The sequence below is a fragment of the Rhipicephalus sanguineus genome, chromosome 2, assembly GCF_013339695.2.
Source record: "Rhipicephalus sanguineus isolate Rsan-2018 chromosome 2, BIME_Rsan_1.4, whole genome shotgun sequence".
NCBI lineage: Eukaryota > Metazoa > Arthropoda > Arachnida > Ixodida > Ixodidae > Rhipicephalus > Rhipicephalus sanguineus.
The window spans coordinates 105,434,204-105,455,984 of record NC_051177.1 but is presented as its reverse complement, the minus strand read 5'-3'; the positions used below and the strand labels follow the sequence as shown (position 1 = coordinate 105,455,984).

At 45.1% G+C, this 21,781-nt stretch overlaps 1 protein-coding gene across 1 annotated transcript in view; it reads left to right on the top strand.

The window, feature by feature from the left end:
• Positions 1 to 272: 272 nt before the first annotated feature.
• The window catches only part of LOC119383503 (octopamine receptor), a 139,608-nt gene continuing 118,099 nt past the window's right edge, over positions 273 to 21,781 (top strand). The window contains exon 1 of the mRNA XM_037651671.1: positions 273 to 624. The gene's annotated coding sequence lies outside the window, so the exon portion shown is untranslated. The remainder of the gene's footprint in view (positions 625 to 21,781) is intronic.

The following is a 21,781-nucleotide window of genomic DNA, read 5'->3' as shown; positions in this document are numbered from 1 at the left end:
TCACGTGAACAGAACGATCAGCCCACGTCACATCCGGCGCCAGCGCCGTACTCCGCCAGCTCACGGCGGATCCCTACCGGAACAAAAGGAAGCAAGGGGAAAAAAAGGTGGCGACGAAAACGGCGGAACGCTTTCGCGCTCCCTATGCTCTCGGTGCGGCCACGGGCCGGAGCACTCAGAACCGCGCCGACGCGCCGGCTGGATCGGTCGGAGCGGAGCGCCTCTGCTCCCGCAAAAGTTTGCTCCTTCGAAGCACGCTGTCGAGAAACTGCGAAGGAACCCCCCGCAAACTTTCTTTCGTTAAATCGAGAGTGAAAGTCTCTTCCGCGACGAAGACTGTTCTCAAAGTTTTCCGCCCCAATTTTTTTCTGTCTTTTTTGTGCAATATATGGTGCTTCTGTTGGACGAAACGCGCTGTAAAAATTTCGCGAGTTTGACGAACATTTAGAAAGGATTGGTGGATACTACCGACGTTGCAACAAGTCTCGGAGTCTCAACATTTTTGCCCGCTCTTTCCCGAGTGAATTCTTTCTTGAGATGCTGCGAAGTTTTTCCGCTGCGGACAGTCCGGGCGCTCCATTCGTAAAAGCGTGGATTATGCGGAGACCATCCAACATGCCAGAGGTGAGTGAAGTGTTCAGATGCATTGTAGGTTTAGAGTATGCCAAAGATGCTAGCGATGACATCAGATAAATTATTTTTCGGCATTTTTGTATTACGCTGGACGAATGCAAATATTTCAGTATTTAAAAAAAAATGAAACACGAAGTAGGAAAATTTTATTAAGCAACTTTCTACCTTGACATGAAATCAACCTCTTCTAGCGAAGCGGATCTTTTTAGAGTCGGCAGTTGGCCAAAACATCATACTACTATGATGCAACTGTTTTTCTTCCGCAGATACTGCGGCTTCGTGCATCTGATGCAATTCAGCATTGTCTTCGGTTGTAAATTAAGCATAATTGTAGGCGGGATAATTTTCTAACTGTTCCAGTTTAGTATGTCCTGCTTATCAGTCACAGCTCAAATTGTTCTGAAAGTCCTTACAAGCGCATTGCTGTACCAAACCGCTGAAGAAAATGATGAACTTGTTCAAAAAATACATACAAGGTGTTTCAGCTAAGAAGCACCAAGTATTAAAAAATTAGGCTTTGGCGCTACGCGTCCCCAATAATTGTAGTATTGTTCTGAGCCATATAGAGAACGTCAGATTATTTTTTCCAATCCACTAAGCTCAGCAATTAACAAAGATTGCTTAATGAACGTTTTAAATATTGACTCTATAGAAAAATCTTCAATGGAAAAGTTGTAGCACTTGTTCTCAAACGTCAGAATATTTTATCCATGCTAGTATAACTGCCAATGCGATAAGCTGGGTAATTAACAAAGACTGCTTAACTAACCTTTAAAACAGTAACTATAACGAAAAATATTAACTAGGAAAGTTGTAAAGTTTGTTAAGCGACTTTGAATTGCTTCATCTATGCTAGGAAAACTGCCCTGCTAAATTTCTTTCCAGCTTTTTTCTGCACTGCGCGAAATTAAAAAAGTATACTTGGCGCAAGTTAGCTGAAACACCCTGTATTTTCATTTGGTTATGGATTTGATTAAATAGCTAGCATCGTTAGTCTATAAGCATGAACACCTTCCTGTGAAGTACTTCTTTTTTTAATCGCGGCAGACGTCGGAACATTTAATGCAGTAGAGTGAAGGATTTACAATAAACAACATTACGAAAGAGGGATTTCATTTGATAGCTATATTTTGTAAAGCTTGTTTAATGAGTTTCTATTTTCAATAGATGGCTTTCGAGGAGCACTGTACTCTACGGACAGAGAAGTGTCAAAAATGTAGTGCTGCTTCGTATTCATTCTTCCAAACCAGTTTTTTAACACAGTTAAAAAAAAAGTGTTTGAAACATCTTAGGTAAGGTTACCACTTTACTAAGCTCTGTCTCAAACAACAATATCGAATGTTTGCCAATGTTTAATGCGATGATTTTTCTAACTTAAACCGCAAGGGAGGTTGAATCGGAACGGCAGTGCTGTGAGTCACTACTATTACCTATATGCACTTTGGCCCCTGCCATTGCACAGGCGTCTGGCTGTTCTCCCGTGTTGAGAGAAAGTTATATTTTCGGGAATGCAGGCGAAACAGTGAAATGTCCTGATTAGCTGATTGGAGTAAGATTTGTTTCGCTAAAATTAAGGTAAGATATTAGGTGATGGTGCGAGTTGATTTGTTATTTAGGCTCTGAATTGAAAAAAAAAAAAACAAGTAACTGGTAGGAGAGAGAACATGCTTTATTGTGAGAGAAAGTATTGGAGGTTTGCCTAAACGACCACGATTGATCTTGACCTTCAACGTTGGGATAGTAATGAAGGGGAACCAATTGAGAGGATGGCATCCTAGTCAGTGATTATTACATGATAATGGTGATGCAAATTATGATTTCATTATGTGGAAATAACAGGCATGAATACACATTTTCAAGTTAACCGGGCTTGTTATAGTCGTATATCACTTCAGCGTCTCTCGAAAAATTCCACGGCGGTCTTCATGATATTGCCCATTGAACATTTCGGCACTGAACGTAAAAGAAAGTGTTCAGAAAGGCATTGGTAGTCAATACATGCCAAAGGTCTGCGCATGACTCTTCTTGCTCATGGCTAGACAGTGGGAAGGCACAGTAAATACAGTCTCTATTCTCCATCACGACTCACTTCTTACGCTTCGGTTGGTACGTCCGGCCAGTATGGTATCGCGTAAAGACCACACCACAGTGTACAGGAGGCTTGCGTGGCTCCATGGGATGTTACTGCGGCATCCTCAATCGAAGCTCCGCAGTGAGTGAATGGCGGTGATCTTCTGTCTGTGACCCGCAACCTGACATAGATACACATATATTCTCAGAAAAAGATTTGTCACGATAAGAAGTACCCTTCCCCAAAATACCTTGAAGATGTTAAGTACAGTCGCGTTCTATATGACTTGCAACACGGGAGCACGTGACCTCACGAGCTCAAAGATTACTCATGACTTTCACTAGACTTTATTTCCACAACTAAACCGTTTTGTAACTTGGGGATGATCCCCAGTGGGAAAATATCATTTAGTTTTGGGTATAAGGGAAACTTGGAGCCATGCGCAATCGTTGAGCTCGTGACGCCACGCGCTCCCGTGTTGCGAGTCATATCGAGCGCGACAGTACTTCTATAAGTGCGTGAAAAACGCATGCAGATATGAAGGTACTGTTCTAAGTTAGTGCGAAATTATTAAAATCTTATTTTCATAAAATAAGTATTGCGTTTTTCAAGTCATGTTGAACAATATTGGGGACGTCTTGAAGAAGTCTATAGTAATATCAGTTTTTGCCTGCCTCATACATATCATTGTTCTTGTTTCGAAAAATTGCACTGCCATTTCGAACATTTAGAACAGTCACTGTCAAAAGGATCCGCCTAATTCAGCACCACGTCCCTACAGATTGGCGATAACATAAGAGTTACCGATTTGCAGTAAGCACTGCGTATCCAAAATAAAAGAGAACGCCTGACTTCCCTCATAAGCCGCTACATAATCCTGCAACTATAACCACCGTGTACCTTTATAAATTCTATCTGACAACCTTTCCTGAGACGGCGGGTCTATCATTTAATCACCGAGATTATTTCTCCGTCGTGACACGCGCACCGTAATCCGCAGCTCCATGCAGCCGCTCCCTTTCCCGTAATTCTCCGCTTCTTGAGTGACCCTCAGAGCGTTCTGGCTGGCACAGCGTTTACAACTTCCGCTACGCGGGCATTTGGGATTCAACTCCCGAAGACCCATTGAACTGCGAAGTGTTATTCTCCAGATCCTACACAGAACTTCACTACCTCTCGTGGTTCTGCACAGACGCGAGAGTTACTGTGATTAGGCAGTCACATGTGGCGGCTCATGATGGAGAATTCCTGCATGAGCGGGGCTTTAACGCTTACATTTATGCATGTAACTATAACTATGGCGCAGGGTTACGTTCATGAAAGTAAAGTTTGGTTCATTTTATACGCAAAATACACCACGGCTGCTTAGCCATTTACAGAGAACAAAACTGCGCACTACAGTAGATGTACAGAGTAGATTATGAAGTCGGAGCTGAAGAGGTGTCTTGTTCAGTGGACACAGACCATAATCCAGAGTTCAATTTTGGAGGTCCATAAGCATAAAATCGTCCTTGTTGTGTACACCATGGTAAAATGACTGTCAACGAAAGTATAGAGCGAGATGAAATGAGGATATCATCCTTCGTTACTGGCGACCGAATGGCGTTGTCGGATTAGCAAATCAAGGGTGCTACGAGAACGTAGCGCGTGGTGTATGTCTCCTTCTTCGTTTTTCTGTTTGCCCTGCCATGGTGGTCTAGTGGTTATGACGCTCGACTGCTGACCCGAAGGTCAAGGGATCGAATCCTGGCCGCGGCGGCTGCATTTTCGATGGAGGCGAGAATGTTTGAGGCCCGTGTACTCAGATTAAGGTGCACGTTAAAGGAACCCAGGTGGTCGAAATTTCCGGAGCCCTCCACTATGGTGTCTCTCATAATCATATAGTAGTTTTGGGATGTTAAACCCCAGGTAATATTATTAATTATCGTTCTTTTGTTTCGTGTCATATCGCTACTTTGTACGATGGTTAGCGTAAAACAAGAGGTAAAATACAGCATATCCAGCTTTTGTGGACACATCACAGCCAGCGCCCCTGGCGGCCCCGGCGCGAAGCTAGCGCGTTTTCAATGGAACTGGCGAGTTTTTCCCGAATAATTAAGTGTAGAGGGTGAATGTTGAAAAACGCAGACCACAGAGCGCTTCTGGGAACCTAAACGCAGGAGAGGATTGCAGCGATCATGTTGCAGTAAGCTTCAATTTTGTTCCCAGAGCAGTTAAAGATTGTACAATGGGAGTCTATGGAAACGGCGAAAAATGTGGCCTGTTTTTCGAGACAAAAACGGTCACTGTCGTAAAACTAAGCAAGTTATGTTAATCGTCAGGAAATCACATGTAGTCCTGACACTCAGCTTTCGTTTGAAGCCATTCTCAACTTGCCGCAATGGGCATAACATTGTTCCCTAACGCGTTTTTTGAAGCGCAGTCGTTCAAATGTTTGTGGTAAATTGATAAACCCTTGCTTACCACCGGCGACAAGGTGTTTACCGTGGCCGAGCGAGATAATCGCTCAAGTTCAGAGCGCGGCATCACCGCGCCGTCATCGGTTCGATTCCGGGCGACGGATCAGCATTTTTTTTTCAGCCCGTGACTTAGTTCCACAGCTTCGCACAGGATGTCGCCGCCGAAACAAAAAAGAGATTTCGTTTCGGTTTCGGTTCTTTACTGTAATCTTGAGCTGCTGTTTCTTTTTCTCTTTATTATATGACTTTTTTAGTGTATGTTTAAACACTCCACGCGTATCACATCGTTCAGATCTACATTTGTAATTCTTACTTTATTCCTTTATAAACGTCCTAAGGAACAGAACGCCCGATCAAGTTATGATGAACAAAGCTCTTCCGAACTTTTGTACGCGCATTGTGGTGGAAACTTATTTCTCCCTTCTCATGATGTCGTTACGATCTTCTCAAATACCTACAACTCAGCAACGTAAAGGAAGCGAACTAAGCTTAGACAAGCTAGGCGTAGTAATTAAATGACAAAGTTAGACGTTTTTGCAGCTGCTTTTTACTTTAGGGCTAACGCAAGTGTCTGTCGTAATCCTAACGAACGAAGGGGAATTTTTCGAGGGGTTCTTTTTTTTGTTAGACACTACTAATGAAACCAACAGATAATTAAGCCAATCAAGGAATGGGAAAATTATTTGTTCTTTTTCAAACAGCAGTGCAATGATTTCGCCCTAACTTAAATGAAATCAAAATCGCTATCTCGACAAGCATCAGCGGACGGCTCATATACCCTTCTACATGCTGCGCTCTCTGTAAGTTTGAAAATATAGTCAGTTGTAAGTTCAGCGCTGTGTGTGTTTTCCAATGTCGTGCTCGTTCCTTGCGATCTGAAACATCGAATTATGGCCTACAGCGCATTTTTGCAAACAGAAAGCAGCTGTTTTCACTTTTGCATTCCGTTCCTGCTCTTTGGAAGGTGGGGACAGTTGCAAGGAGCGTTGCAAGGAGCGTTTGATCGTAGTATCTTTATAATAGCTATCGTATCACGGCCTAGCCGCTGCGCGCTGTGGCTGAATGGGGTGATCATCCGTGCTGGCTGTTTGCGCGCAATCGCTGGGGTCTGGGTTCGAATCCCAATGCGTTTTTTTTTCTTTTTTTTGTCTCTTTCAGAATTGCTTATGTTTGCCGCGGTGGTACAGCGGTTACGGTGCTCGGCTGCTGACCCAGAGGGCACAGGTTTGACGGCGGCTCCAGCATTTTTGAACAAGGCGAAAATGCTAGAGGCTCGTGTACTTGGTTTTAGATGCACGTTACGAACCTGAAGTGGTCGAAATTTCCGCAGCCCTCCTCTACGACACGCCTCATAAACATATTGTGGTTTTGACACATAGAACTCCAGCAATGGTTATTACTAGTACAACGCTGCTGAAGACTTAGTTGCTTGTTTTTTCGCTGGAGCATTGCACCCAAGATATTTGATGCAGTTTTGGTTTCGCTTTTGGAAATGGAGCAAGTAAACGTCTAGTGTTTCATTTTTTTATTACCACGCAACCCATTATTTAATAACGAAGAAAAGGAACCCAGATTTTAGTTAACCTCAACCATAAGAAGGCAATACAAAACGAAAGCAAGGCAAGCATGAGGGCAGCCATTTGTAATATAATGAAGCGTTTTAAAGAAGTACTCTACTATTAGAGACGACGCAGAAACGTAACCAGTAATAGTAAAACCAACGCAACGCTTGTATTGTAGAATCGTCGCCTTTTTTCTACGGGAGCAGCGTTCTCTGCTTCTGCAAGTAGTGCTGCTCTTTTGCATTACATTTACTCCCCCTCCGAGAAAGAGCCATCCTGGCTAATTACGGACAGATGCACAGTGACAGTAAGGCTTTAGCAGGTCCATATGCACAATCTCATGCCTCGACATTGTTTGATTACAATAAGTCTCAAGCGACTTGACGGCGTATATAAAGTACGAGGCTTGCTAGACCACACGGTACGGGTCGTGGTATTTCGGAAGAAGTTTCGTAGACCGACCGGGGCCACCTAGGAGTCCAGAGGCCAGGCTCGTAGCTAGGGGGTATGCCCCAAGGGCTAACCTCCCCTCCCAAAAGTTTGACGGAGGCGATGTTTTACCGACAAGAATAATGAGAATAGGTGTTTCAAACTCTCAAGGCCTTCAGCAAGTGCCCCCTCCTTTACCCTACCCCCCCCCCCCCTCGCTGACTGGCGCAAACCGGCGGCGGGGACCGGTGTGCACGGAACAGACGGCGAAACGGTAGGCAAGCAGACTCGGAAGCGAGCGCGGCCGCGCGCCGTTGCCATAGCAACGACGGAGATATCTTCAACCGGCTGCTTTGCTGCTGGCTTGCGTTTCCTTTCTTGAATTCTCGGCACTCGCCACTTTCCTATGAAGAATGCTGTCTCACGCTCATAACGTGTATGCCATTCGTGACCTGGAAGTGCCGGGCGCGCGGCGATAATGCAATCGAGAGGCATGCACGATATCAGGACTGTTTTTGTGAGGCGAAACGACACCCTTTCAACACGTTCTTTAGTGTACGCTGCTTTCCTAAAAAGCATAGGTAATTTCATAGGGAATATTAGCCGATTACACACTGCCTTTGTTGCCGCAACGCCACTTCACGCCGTTGAAAGAGTAATAAGAGGGAGTAACTAAGAGGGAAGTCCGGGCATGGACACATGCATGTTGTCTTTACTGATGACTTTCCCTTAACAGGTACCCATGTTAGCAGCAATGTACAACAGAGTGAATGAAAAGAGCGAGGAAGAAGACTTCAAAACTAACAAGCGCTTTTCGCTTTACAGTTCTGCTTACCGATTCAATGAGCCAAGTATTCGATGCTCACTAGATTGCCCTCCGCACTGTGTTCCGGAGCCAATACTAATTACGGTTCATCAAACTCATGAACAGATCAAGCTCGCCTTGCTTGTTCGCCTTAGGTTTATGACTAACGTGTCGGTAATGCACCATATATATATATATATATATATATATATATCTATATATATATATATATATATATATATATATATATATATATATATATATATATATATATATATATATTGTAAAGGACGGAAGCCGCCGAGCCCCAGTGCCGCTCTTGCTCTTCACACTCGGCCACGCTGCGGACCTGGCAAACAAAAAAGAAACAACAGTTCAGTCCAAACGGCGCAATCTTTTCTTGAAACGCGACACGTGCACTGCGAAGTTATTTCTCTTCCGCCGGTCGAGTGCAAAGTTTGGATCCGCGGTGCTAACGCGCCACGTGTTCTCTCCCAGGCGTTCGGTGATTGTGAAGGGCCCCTCGAACTTCGCGAGTAGCTTCTTGCCCACACAGCTGGCGCCCCTTTGAACCCACACCTCGTCTCCGATGTTGTACGTCGGGGCATGTCGCCGGCGGCGGTCATAATTGCACTTTTGTTTCTCTTGGGCTTGTGTGGCTCTTTTCCTCGCCGCAGCTCTGATCTTCTGGCAGGCGTCCGTACGGCTGTCATGGCGTGTGATGCTAACAGGAGCGTCTAGCTTGAGGACAGCTTTCAGTTGTGGCAGCTTCCCATATACGATTTCGTACGGCGTCGAGCCAGTCGATGTCTGCACCGCCGTGTTAACCGCATAGCCAGCAGTCCGAAGGTGGACATCCCAATCGGCCTCTCCTTTCTTCTCTACTTTAGTATACGGAGCGAGTCTTGCTTGAATAGTTTGATTGGTTCGCTCGATAAGGCCGTTTGCCTGGGGATGGAACGCAGATGCATAATGGTGCAGCACCCCCACCTTAGAGAGGTACTTGTGTAGTTGCCGGCTACGGAATGTTGTTGCGCGATCAGATATCAACTTCTTTGGCAAGCCATGCCTCCATTCAAATCTTCGTTTCAGGAAACCGACTAGATGGTCAGAGGCAAGGGATGGTACGGCTGCCACTTCGACGTATTTGGAAAGATAATCCACAGCCGCAAGAATATAGCGGTTTCCAGCAGATGTGATGGGGAGCGGCCCTATGTAGTCAATGCCTACCGTGTGAAATATCTGATCGGGTACCTCAACAGGTGTCAACAGTCCTGGCTGGCACCCTGGCAGTCGCTTAAACTGTTGGCACGCTTCGCAACTGGCGACGTAAGAGCGCACATTGCTTTGCATTTTCGGCCACCAGAAGCGTTCTTGTAGTTTGCGGAGCGTGGCTCGTTGTCCGATGTGCCCTCCTTCGGGGTCGTCATGAATGGCCCGTAGTATTTCGGTACGCAAACATTTCGGAACAGCCAGAAGGTAGCGTTCTTCCGAGATGTCCTTGTGCCACTGACGACGGCAGAGCACATCATTGCGTATTACAAACATCGGGTTTGTTTTTGTACCCGTTACAGCCGCAATGATTGGGGCCAATTCCTTGTCCTCTTGTTGGGCTTTGGGCATGTTTGCTTGAGCGAAGTAGATGTGATTCTGCCTACTTCCGTCCACACGGGTGAGAGGTTTGCGTGACAAGGCATCGGCGATATTGTTCAAGACCCCAGCGCGATGACGCACGTCAAAATCGTACTCTTGGAGCGTAATAATCCACCGGGCAAATTTGTGCTTGAGCTGCTGCTTGGAGAACATCCATGTTAAAGCAGCATTATCTGTTACCACGGTGAACCTGCGTCCAAACAGATAGTGCCGAAATTTGTCGTCCACGCTCCACACCACCGCCAGACATTCCAGCTCATTGGAGTGATAGTGGCGCTCGGTATCGGATAGCTTCCGGCTGGCATAAGCGACGATGTGCTCGACGCCGTCTAAATCGCGTTGAACGAGCACTGCCCCTAGACCGACTTGGCTAGCATCGGTGTGGACTTCAGTGGTCCAGTCATCATTAAAGTGACTCAATACTGGACAGAGAGTGAGCTTCTGCTTTATCGTCCGAAAAGCGGTGTCTTGCGCATCGCCCCATTGAAATTGGACGCCCTTCTTGAGGAGATCGCTCAGGGGAGCTGCAATCGAAGCGAAGTGGGGAATAAACCTCCGCAAGTACGACGCCATGCCCATAAATGATTGAACCTGCTTCAAGCTGGTTGGTGTGGGATAGTCTGACACTGCCGCGATGCGCTCCGGGAGTGGCTGTATACCGTCAGGAGAAATATTATGTCCAAGGTAGGCTATCTTAGACAGACCGAACTGACACTTGTCGCGGTTCAAGCGGAACCCTGCCTCGTAGAGTCTGTGGAGCACTTCGTCTAAATTTCGCAGGTGTTCGTCCTCGGTGGTGCCAACGACCAGGATGTCATCCAGGTAGACCACGCAGGTAGACCAAGCCGCCGAGCCCCAGTGCCGCTCTTGCTCTTCACAATATATATATATATATATATATATATATATATATATATATATATATATATATATATATATATATATATATATATATATATATGCACACGCTGCTCCTGAGATGATCACGGTCTTTTGTGCCTCCATGCTCATTAAACACTCCCTTTAAACCTTTGCTGTGCGCGCAACAATATATATATATATATATATATATATATATATATATATATATATATATATATATATGTGTGTGTGTGTGTGTGTGTGTGTGTGTGTAGACTAGAGAGAATGCCTTGCGGGTAGCACTCACTAAAAAAAGAAAAGATGCCTTTACTAACGTTTCAGCCGTGACACCGCCTACGTAGATCAGTGTCTTGCGAAGCCCATGCCACAGCCCAAATGTTATGGAATGCATTTTTTCCGGTTTTTGATGTGTGCTACCTGGAAGTTCATTCAATGTAGAAAGCGCCGCGCGCATGCGCAGTTGCTCGACATGCGTTCACTAGTAGTCGCGAAGGCAACGCCGCCTTCAACGTCAACTCCTTTTACTCTTTTATAAGCACAGAATAAATCGAGAATGCCTAATAACGTGCGGATTAATTTTAAACGCATTTTTTTTCTTTAGTAAATAGCAGCGGACTGCGTACAGCATTCTGCATATCTCATTCATGCAATATGAAGGCTTGCCCGACAGGCAACGCGACATGCCGTTGTGACTTTCAAAGCGCAATTCAACAATACAAATCCTAATCATATGGTGAAAAAAAAGCTCGTTTATGTCACTGTAATCCACAGCCAGGGTCTTGTGACACATTTCGGTCGGTTGTCAGTCCCTTTAAGAAAGCACATCGCGAATATATATACTGATAGAGTAAGTATTTACTCTAAAAAGGCGTGACCTCACTCATGCTCACCTCATGTTCCACGATCCCAAATATTTGTCCATAAGTAAATATTGAGAAGGTTATTGTGTATACATATTTGAACTTTCTCACTATCAAGGAGGTAATTTCCGCGTCACTACAAAATCTGCCCTAAATGGTGGCTCTGCGCTGTACAGCACACGTGTGCGCTGTACAGCGCAGAGCCACCATTTAGGGCAGATTTAGGGCCTAATCTAAGAAAAAAAAAACATGTTATCAGATTGACAGAAATTCAATTCTTTGACCTATTTCCACTCAGACAAAGCTGAGAGGGAATACCATGTCTAGAGGGTGTTTTCTAAAACGCGCGCATCTATGGTGGCACTGTGCTATCGATGCGCATTAACCAGACTTCACACCTGTGTGCAGATATCCTTATTAATAAAGTCGAGGCTACATGCCAGTTATCGTGTCTTCTGAAATATTATTAATTTTTCTTAGTCGCTTTTCCGCGTATTTCTATTGCAACTTTTATGTTGCAGTAAAATTTAATATTGAATTATATATTTCGTAGTATCTATTTTACTATGATTTCCTTATCTACAATAGAGACAAAACTACCCGATACAGTGGAAGGGACTTTCAAGGTGGGCCTACACGTTTAAGCCAAAAAAGAATCCCAACCAGGAATCTCTTCGCAGCTTTGACATTCCTATCAAGCCAGAAGATTCCAGGATTCAATACGCGGCTGATATTTTGCATCATGAAGCACAAAAAAAAGCTCCGGTTTTGAAGACCCTCGAGCGGAGCTGTAATCATTCTATTCGACATGGGTCATTTTCCGTTGGGCTTTCAGAGGAAGAAGACTACTGCTTGAAAAGCAGTAGATATTAAGGGAAAAAGCAGATTTCGCTAGGCTTTATCTGGCTGAAGACTGGTATTTTTCAATCATTGCTACGAGCGAAAAAGTACTAATCAAAATTCCTGTGAGCATAAATACCATCGTTCTCTTAAGGGAACCTCCTGGAAAGAAAGGCTTAAGATTTCTTTTGGAACGCCTGCACATCTTCGTGGCAACAGAAGGAGCTCCACTCACAACTGAAGAAATTTTCATATGCTGAGTGAACGAAAGAAGGGGGAATTAAAGGGTTAGCTTTTCTCTGATGTGTCTTGTAACCCGTTGTTGAGCAAGTCAAATGTATTTTGTACTCTACATCAGGAGTGATACAGAATAAAGAAGTGATTTTGGGAGATTGTAGGAATAGTTACTATATTATGTTGCATTAACAATCGTTGTTGTCAGCGCAAAAACGCCAAACTTCGCTCTTCTGAATTTCTTTGTGCTGATCAAAGTGGACTATTGGGCAGTAGGTGATTCATGATCGACGTTGTGCTTGCTGTAGTGCAAAGTTGAAAGAGACTGCGCCCGCAGAACATGAAAGGAGAGCTTCCGGAGAACTTCCGACCCATTAGAGTAACCTAATAGTGTATCTGCGCCAACAGGATTCAAGACAATCACCTCCAGCATGTGAGTCAGTCGACCGTGAGAAAAAAAGGGAAAAAAAAAGGAAGAAAAAGAAGAATGCAATTAGGATAGATAAGTGCCTTTTTTAGCGGGATAGACGGCAGTTCTAGAGATTATTACACAACACGTCAGTCGTATATGTTCTACTATACGTTCATTCCTAACAAAAAAACTAACCAAATTCACATTTTCCGTGTACAAGATCATCTTTCAACGACTGTATCATTTTTGCACACCCGCTTAGACGGCGCCAAGCTTGCGGTGGCAGGCATATTTCAATAAGAACTAAATGAAAACAAATAAAAACTATGTTTAACTTCCTTTTTTTTTTACTCTCGTTCCTAGCGTTCTCAAACTTATCCAGTTCTAATTTGAGGTAACGCAAGGAGCAAACGAGCATCACCCAAGTGGTACACCAAAGGAAATTCGGTTTATTATGCAACCTGTTCGTACCCAAACATAATGGTTCGCGCTAGCTGAAAAACGAAACTCGCAAAGCAGCATGCTGCTCCAATATCCCACCGGTACGGCAGCGCAAGAAACTAAGCAAACAACCCAACAAACCAACAAACAAACAAATAAAAACACGATTCTCTTCATGCATCGCGGGCGCGTCTATAACGGCCAGACATTTGGCATGGCACGTCTAGAAAAACTGCCGATTCATTGCCAGTCATCGCCGTCGAGATAACGCTGACAAACAGCGCTCTTTTCTGCGCACCGAGGTGAAGCGACAGTCTTGGGGCGTGTGTACTGTTTCTTTTGATTCTCTTTTATTTAGTGCCGCGTCACTGCATACGTCATGGCGGGACTTTTGAATTCTTTAAGGTCGATACGCCACGTGGTGTCGTTCACGCGAACTAGGCCGCTGGTGTCCAGAAAAGCTGCATATGGTGGTTTGAGAGGCATAGCACTCGCAGCAGAGCACAAAAGAAAGAAGCCGATCTTTAAGACAAGGGCACCACTTAGGGTATTAGTGAGTCCAACTTCCTAATATAACAGGAACATTCTAAACGAGTAAGGAATATTTATGACTCCTAATAAATTCTGAGTTCTTCACGCCTAATACATAAAAGACGTGAGGCCATAACACACTTGCCTCTATTAGTCACTCGAATGGGATATAAAAAATATTAATACAGAGAATGCGTCCAATCAATGAAAGTAGCATGAGCAGAATACACGAGCCTTCTACGCAGCACTACAATGCCACATCCGTCTTCAAACTGTAATGTGTCTCTTCGAAGTAAGGGATCACTTTGGCTTTTTATGTGCCCATAACAAGCCACAGTTTACCACCGGATCGTTGGCTTAAATCTGGCTGCACTGGTTAAAGCGCAAGTACAACTTAAGTTAAATTTAATTATTGTTCTTCATTCTTAAGGTGAGCTAGCCATCAATCCTACCTTCCCGCATATGCGATATTGACCGCAAAGCCAGCGAGCAAGCCACACGGCTCTCGGCGACAACTGCGACACTTGCGAAAGGTGTGATAACCCACGTTGAACGTAATGTTCCTGGCAGTGCTTCTTTCGAGCACTTGTGTCAATAAAATAAATACTACACTGCCGTGGTTTGTGCTAGTTGGTAGGAATTCGTGGTACAGTTACTTCCGCTCCTCTGAAGAGCTTGTTTTACCCTTGTCCCACTTTCTCAAGAGGAGGGCAAGTAACTACCTCACAAATCCAATGTTTTTTATGATTACGTAAAGTTAAAATTTTCGGATACAAAAATAAACCGTTACGAACCGTTACCGAACAATTTTTTTTCGTTCCGGAACAGAAACAGAACGGAACTTTTGGCTGTGGAACGAAACTAAAACCGAAACGAGAAACATTTCGTTCTGACACCCTGGTTCTACCACAGAGCCACGCTGTTGCTTGAAACAGCTTCGAAATAAAATACTATATGACAGTCACGTGGTCGGAGGAGTCTTTTTAACGAATGTAATAATTCGTGGCCGAAGCGTAGAATCGCGCTAGGCGTCGAAACATGTGAACTGCGCAACGAGCCGGTGTTTTAAAGGCCCACCCATTAGAAAGCGCCCAGGCATATTTAATCATCATCACCAGCGAAAGCATCAACAAAGGTAAACAAAGTTAGCAGCTGCGTAGGTTCGCGTGTTGTCTTACGGACGCGCAGTGGGCGTTTCGCTGATTCGTAAAAGGAATAATTATGGCGTGGTGGGCACCTCGCAAGTGTACTTGCAGTAGGCGCAGTAGGCGTTTTAGGGTAGCTTGAAAAGGCCACTGTTACGCGCACAGACTTTCGTTTCCTTGCGGCACCGTTGAGGCATCTACCGAGAACCGAAGCGAGGCCAGCAATTGAGTAGGCGATGCGCACGGGGCCCGATTACGCTATCGCGTTCTGCTCTTGAAGGCGAAGCTCAAGCGTCCTCCAAGCTTTTCCATCACGCTTAGCAAAGTGGAAGATTTCTTCATGTGAGATAATGTTAGAAAACTGGTTCAGACCAGGTTAAACGCGCTAGGCCATACACGCATTGCTTCGATACACAACATTGACTTCAAAGTTGTGCTTCTGATTATATTTTTGGTAGCGCATCGCATCCAGATAATGCGTGCACGTGTTTTAACACGAAAGTGTTTTATGCCGGGGTCCACCAAGTACATCCGTCACGGATATGACGTTGACAAAATGGACGCCAGCGGGTGAGAAAGAAAAAAACCAAGAGAAAGATCCCCCACTGGGAATCGAACCCACGACCCTGCGGCCGCGACAGCAAGCGCCCGACGCCCTACCGACTAAGCTAAATCGGCAAGTGCGGAACCCGGCGCGAACGCGCCTTATATCTTTCACACATTCTCTCTTTCGCACGATGCTCTCTGTTGGCGGTGTAGGTAGGCGGGGCGGTGCGGTGCCGCCGTCTATGAGAGGTGAAAAGAAGTAATGCTTCACGATCGACGCTTACCAGCGCTTACTCCGAGATTGCGCGCTATGTCGGAGGTCATGGTTAAAGCGTCTCGATACCAGCGGGGTACACTGGCCGCGCTGGCGTCGCCGAGGCACCCTGACGCAGTTACGTCGTTACGTTCTTTGCCTTTCACTTCGTGTTAGCGTGCGTCGGCTCATCGGAGTAGTGCAGCTTCCACATGCACTAACGGTATTTCTCCGCCGCCGACTGCTTCGATTGCGAGAGCACGGACTAACAAAACTGATGCAATACGCGTTGCAGAAAGAACGCGATTTCGATGGGCGAATGTCGTGCCTTGGTGGAGCGAGACCAGCGCCTGCGAGACAGAGGCCAGCGGTACGCACGCGTTTGCGACCCAGGTTACGAACCCCTACCTCCCGTGTTGCTGAAGCGCAAGAGTGTGGTAGTGTATACATGAGCGCAGGCGTCAGTCACCCATTGCTAGAAAGCGCACACCGTGTCGTTTCTCTCCTTAATTGACGACGCTTTGAAGGAGTGTATACCGGGTACCAGTGTTGATTATGAGCTTGTTGATATCATCCTTACGCGGGATTCACGATTCGCTGTGTCCAAATATATGTTCACAACGTCAGCCACCGCAACGGTTTAATCATGATCATGGGCGTTAGTCGTCGCGACAGAGACATGCCGTCAACATAGGTGCATCCACGTCAAACGGTGCTTTAGCTGCCAAATACGAATATACATTGTTCAAGCTCTCATATGTCACTACACAATAAGCACTACTTCTGTGAAGACACGTTTCACTTTCGTGTTATACCGATTCCTATGACGGAGGGATCGGCCATGTTTTTTTAGAGCTGTTTTCTTGCAGTATAACAATATACCACCTTTACGCATGTCCCCAACACAAGATAGCCAGCCGGTATTTATACGCAGGACGCTATGAGTGTCCTTGTTGTTCCTTCTCTCTCTCTACCTCATACGCATAGTAAATTTCTGTGATTTGTCCAAAGCACTAAGACATGTCTTTTTACGTTAGCATTGTTGCTTGAACTAGTCAGTCTGTTTTCTTCCTCACTGCTGCGGCTAAACAAAATAATGTCTTCGTACTAGCACTGAATTGTTGAATTGACAATTGTCAGCTTTCTTTAGCTTGTAAGCTGCAAGCTGCAGCTTGCAAGCTGCAGATCTTCAACAGATGCTTCGTAATGTCACCTCTCTACATGGCAGACGGGAAAATGTGTTTACAGTCTCGCGTCTTTCGGTCACCCCAGTTTCGGCGTGTTTCCGCGCGGCACGATTGCATAATAAACAAAGCTGCCTCTGTTTGCGAGAGAGCCAAATGGAGGCGGCATTTGGGCATCACGAAGGGCAAAGGGCCCAAAACCAAAGCAGCAATGACTATCGAATGAAGGCAAATGGCCAACGAATGCGGAGCCTGCCATAAAAGGACCTCGTTAAGCGGCGTGCCTTCGTATAAGAGAGCAAGCCTCGAACAGCGTAATGGCTGGGCTACTGTACTTGCACCGAACAGAGGCGTGTACGGCGACGGAAACGTTGATAATAGCGTACTTGAAAGGCAACTACATCAAAACAAAAGTTGGAAGCTTTTATCCTATGTCGATGTTCTAAGCAGCCACTTACTGCTAACTGTGACTCCTTGTTAAATGGTTTGCTCTGTTACCGGGCGGCTCGAGAAAAAAAAAAAAAGACTGCAAAAGTGACGAACGTGCTTCGAACGAAATCTGTCCACCGCATTGGTCACTGCGACCTCTAAACTGCAAACATACTACTGTGTGTACAGCTGAAGCACGTGTTCCGGAGAGTAACGAGTTTTCTTTTTTATTTATTTTTAGAGCAACTGGAGTGAAGAGGGGGGAGATGTTTCATTCGAATTGTGGATTACCGAGTCAATGGATAGACCGTAGTTAGGTGCACCTATAATTAGAATACCAAGCTCCCCCTTATTTTCTGAAATGCTCTTCCAGTGCGTGCAATGCTTCCCTAAGCATTTAAACAGTGTCTATTCGAGCTTTGGTATGTTCTTTTAACGGCGAAACTGTTTAAGGTAGCCGTAAGTTGTATGCCGTATCTCGATTCATAAACGGGTATGTGCCACAGAAATTGGGTATGTCCCACTACTCACCACTCGTCCATTAAAAATGAAGAAGGCGACAGGTAACCAGAAATCGTACCAGTAAATATCAAGCAGCTTCCGCTACGTGATACCTAGCAACACCTGTACACACTAATCAAATAATTAACTAATGAACTAGTGTCGTCAATGTATACGAGTACTGCCAGTGATACCTAGCAACAAATAGCAACATATAGCAACACCTGCATACACTAATTAACATTAACTAAATAACTAATTACACTAATTACCTAATGAAGTAGTGTCGTCATGGTATACCAGTACTACCAGTGCTCTCTAGCAATGCCTAGCAACACGGAGCAACACCTGTACACACTGCGCCACTGTGCGGCCTATCAGAAAACTATCATAATCATAAACGGGTATGTGCCACAGAAATTATGGAAATCCCACCACTCCCAACTTCCACTAAATAGGAAAAAGGCAACAGTTAGCCCACCAAATGGCTGCGAAGCGGCGGCGGCGAGCCGAACACCCCGAGTTAATGATGCAGAACTATCGATGGTACTATCGGTACTATCGATAGCCGAGTCACTATCGAACTATCGATGGTACTATCGATAGCGCTATCGATAGTAAAACATTTGGTGGTACTATCGATAGTATATAATCAACAGCACGAACTCATTTAAGAATAAACTTGCTTCCCCTTGCGCGTGGTACATAGGGGAGCCGTAGGAGCAGGCTGAAGAGCAAGAAAGTTCACATGCTTGTGTTCTTCACCAGAGTGCTTCGCTGACACATCATCATAAAGTCAAACTGTTCATCTGTAGCGGAAAGGAAGGCGTTACATGTAGTGGAACTTTTTACATGTAGTGGAAGTTTATATTGCATTTTACGATTTCAATATACAAAAAAAATATCATGAACTAAGTTTGTTAATTGTAAGGTGTGACTTGTTTCTTTTAGGTGTGAATTTATTGATTTATTGATGAACATATTCCGCCATTTTCACTATGGAAATAATTTATTTCTTTTGCCAACAATTGCTCATAAATTAAGGGAAGCTGATAGTAGGCTATCACAAATATTTTGCCAATATGGCCGGCCCGCAACAGCATTATTATTCTCACCACTATTGATAGTATTGTAACGAGGTTGTGACGGTGAAGAATGCTGCAACAAGACTGGTAAATACGGAGCTATTTATTTGGGCGATCCTGTGCCCAAAAAGTCAGAACTCGAAATACAGGCGATACAGGCTGCGCACTAATAGCGGCGAGAGCAATCGTCGGCCGTCGAGTAATACGATCATCGGTGGAAAGCGTCGTCTTTTATACATCAGTCATCGAACCTTCCAGCGTTATCACTGGTGCTGGCGTAAGCTCTCGAATGAACTTGACTATTCGCGTCCGGCGCATAATCTTAACAGAATGATCTCAAACAATCGTGACGTTTCTCAAACACTACGGCGCCGTTTGCGTCAAACGTTGCTAACAGTCTTTGTGAGTGAAACCCGAATACATCAAAGCAAAGCAATAAACACCCGTGGCAGTAATATCACTAGTAATATTAACCATGGTAAACCACCGATTGCACTATACATAGTTTGTAAATAGTAGTACAATCGATAGTTTGTCTACACTATCGATAGTTTCAAAAAAAAACATGGCTGATCCCTCCGTCATAGGAATCGGTATAACACGAAAGTGAAACGTGTCTTCACAGAAGTAGTGCTTATGATATATGAGAGCTTGTACAATGTCTATTCGTGTTTGGCAGCTATAGCACCGTTTGACGTGGATGCACCCATGTTGACAGCATGTCTCTATCGCGAGGACTAACGCCCATGATCATGATTAAACCGTTGAGGTAACTGACGGTGTGAACATATATTTGGACACAGCGAATCGTGAATCCCGCGTAAGGATGATATCAACAAGTTCATAATCAACATTGGTACCCGGTATGCACTTCTTCAAAGCGTCGTCAATTAAGGAGAGAAACGGCACGGTGTGCGCTTTCTAGTAATGGGTAGCCGACGCCTGTGCTCATGCATACATAACACACACTGCACTTCAGCAACGCGGGAGGTAGAGCTTCGTAGCCTGAGCCGCAAACGCGTGCGTCCCGCTGGCCTCTGTCTCGCAGGCGCTGCTCTCGCTCCACCAAGGCACGACATTCGCCCGTCGAAATCGCGTCCTTTCTGCAACGCATATTGCAGCAGTTTTGTTAGTCGGTGTTCTCGCAATTGAAGCAGTCGGCGGCAGAGAAATCCCGTTCGTGCACGTGGAAGCTGCACTACTCCGATGAGCCGACGCACGCTAACACGAATCCAAAGGCAAAGAACGTAACTGCGTCAAGGGTGCCTCGGCGACGCCAGCGCGGCCAGTCTACCTCTCTGGTATCGAGACGCTTTAACCATGACCTCCGATATCACGTGCAATCTCGGAGTAAGCGCTAGTAAGTGTCGATCGTGAAGCATTGCTTCTTTTCACCTCTCACAGACGGCGGCACCGCCCCGCTCCGCCCGCCGCGAAAGAGAAGGTGTGAAAGATATAAGGCGCGTTCGCGCCGCGCCTAGCATCTCCCGAGTTGGCTTAGTCGGTAGAGCGCCGGGCGCTTGCCGTCGCGGCCGCAACGTCATGGGTTCGATTCCCAGCGGGGTATCTTTTTCTTGGTTTTTTCTTTCTTACCCGTTGGCGTCCATTTTATCAACGTCATATCCGTGACGGATGTACTTGGTGGACCCCGGCATAAAACACTTTCGTGTTAAAAAACTATCGATGCTATCGATAGTCAATTTACCAATAGTTCTGCGTCACTACACCGAGTACGTACAACGAGTGAATACTCGGGAACGGGAAAGGCAACGGCGGCTGCGGGAAGACCCCGAAGCGGTAGAAGGCCTACGCCAATGTCGTGCCCGTGTCGTGCCTGTGACTGTCTGTAGTTTACGTCGAACCTCTCTGCGCTGAGAATCAACGTAGAAATAACGTAACATCACCTAGCTAAAGCCTAGCAACGACCTAGAAACAACCTATAAACAACCTGCCTCACCTAGCTAAGGCCTAGAAACAACCTAGAAGCAACCAGATTGGTCTTCAGAATCGTCCATTTTCGCTCTTTCAAGGCATGCGCGGCTTAGTGCAAGCTTCGGCAATTTTTTTGTTGCCTATCTAGATGGCAATAAAATGCGGGAGAGATGCCTCTGGAAGATTGTCGCTGTCCACCCTTTTCCATTTCGCCGATTACTAAGCGGTGCATTCCAAGTTTAGAGATTTAGGTTAGGCAAGAAATGGTATGCAAAATAATCTCTCGTAGTTTGCTTATCTTACAGCTTTAGCTTCAACTACTCGAAACAGAGAAATTTTCCTAAAGTTATTTGAGTCACAGCCATCTCCATAAAATCACAGTCAAGCACTAAAGAGCACACGGAAAAATAATAGGAGTATGGAGGAAAAAAGAATAAGCCCAGTAAAAAAACCTGCGGATCCCCCTTTGAAAGGTTGACATAAGCAATTATCTGAGACATAACGTTTATTACGCAGCCGCATCTGATTACAAGAATGTACTAGCTTTTACACGACTGGGTCATTTTAGGTTGGTTTGATCATTTTTGTTCGGCACTGTGTATAGTTAAAATATTCGAACTAATACGATTACACTTTCCCTTGAAGCAGAACTCGGCGCTGGCTTTAAAACGTTGATTGTAGCCATAGAATGTTTCACTCAAAGCACGGCACCCATTTGCTGGAATTTACTCCGTGTAATTATTGAAAAGGTTTATTTATAATAAAGTAGTTTTTTTTTTAAGAAGACTTGTTGGTTTTCATAGAAACATTATGGCGAAACAGTGCGACAAACGGGAATGTGAAAAAAGACACAGGACAAGGCGCAGATTATGAACTGTTTTTTTCTTCGTAAAT